This window comes from Myotis brandtii, unplaced genomic scaffold, assembly GCF_000412655.1.
Source record: "Myotis brandtii unplaced genomic scaffold, ASM41265v1 scaffold628, whole genome shotgun sequence".
In the NCBI taxonomy this organism is placed as follows: Eukaryota; Metazoa; Chordata; class Mammalia; order Chiroptera; family Vespertilionidae; genus Myotis; species Myotis brandtii.
Genome location: NW_005370403.1, coordinates 383,323 through 384,678, shown reverse-complemented (window position 1 = coordinate 384,678; position 1,356 = coordinate 383,323).

Sequence of the window (1,356 nt, the reverse complement as noted above, 5' to 3'; positions counted from 1 at the left end):
AGCCTCAGTGCGTGTCCGTGTCCGGCCCAAGCACAGGGAGCAGACTGCCTTGTCTGTCCCCCATGGGAGTCACAGCCTCCGGACACGCCCAGATGGGGCCCGTCCCGCAAAAGGCTCAGACCACCCGAGGCCCTAGCCCTCAGATTCCTGGGAAAGTTTCCGTTTCCATTAGCAACAATGTGGCCCTGCCCAGCCCGCCCACCTGCCCTCCCCGTCACTCACGCTCATGCCGCCCTCCCCCACGGACGCCAGGCTCTCCCTCTAACGTGCTACCAGGAATGACCCGGAACATTCCCCAAAGGGAACGACATGAGAAGTACACGCAGCTCACAACCCTCCAAACGCGTGGCCGAGCTCCGGGAGCCGCCTCCTTGGAGAAGCAAGCACACAAATGGCTCCCTGAGCGTGTGGAGGTCTCCTCTCCACCTTTACATGCCCAAGCACATGTGTGTGCACACGTGTATGTGTCTTCTGCATGTGGGCATACGTGCATGGGTATATGCACATGTGTGTGCATGTGCATGTATGTGTGCATGTGCATATGCACGTGTGTGCATGTATTTGTGTGTGTGTGTCATGTGTGCGTGTGGGGCTGTCTCTGCTTTGTTTGTTGCTTGGATGAGGCTTTAAAACACAACTTCCCGGGGTCTCCTTTGGGCTGGAGGTGCTGCCGGGAGCCACATGGTCACCTGGAGACGCCGGGCTGTGGAGGGGCCTTGTCAGCCTCTGGGGGAAGGCCTGCTGGTCAAGGGCAGAAAACAGGCGGAAGGTGCCGGACCCCGTGAGACGCAGGAGGCAGAGTGGGGCGAGTCAGCACAGCCCGTGTCCCGGGTCCTCTCAGGCCTCGCTCGCCCGCCCTCACCCGGGAGGAGCCGCTCGCAGGAAAGGCCCTGGAGCGGGACTGAGGGACCAAGTGACAGCGGGGCAGTCGGCACGGGGCGCGGCCTCGAGGGCTCTCCTCACGTCTTACAGAGGGTATAGGCCGCCCGGCCGGCGGGGCTCAGGGGTGAGCATCGCCCTATGATCTAGGAGGTCGCGGTTCGATTCCCGGTCAGGGCACATGCCCAGGTTGTGGGCTCCATCCCCCAGCAGGAGGTAGCCGATCCGTGATTCTCTCTCATCACTGATGTTTCTCTCTCTCCCTCCCTCTCCCTTCCTCTCTGACATCAATATGAACATACTAGTGTTTTAAAGAGCGGAGGCCTCTCCCTGGGCCCGAAGCTGAGGGTGTGAGAGCAAGTCCCTCTCCAGGTCTGAGAGTGGGAACCAGTTCACCTCCCAGCCCAGGGCCTCCGTCCTGCACCTCCGTGGGGGGGAGGCTGTCTGCAAGCAGGGGGTGGGGGCAGGTGCCCAGGG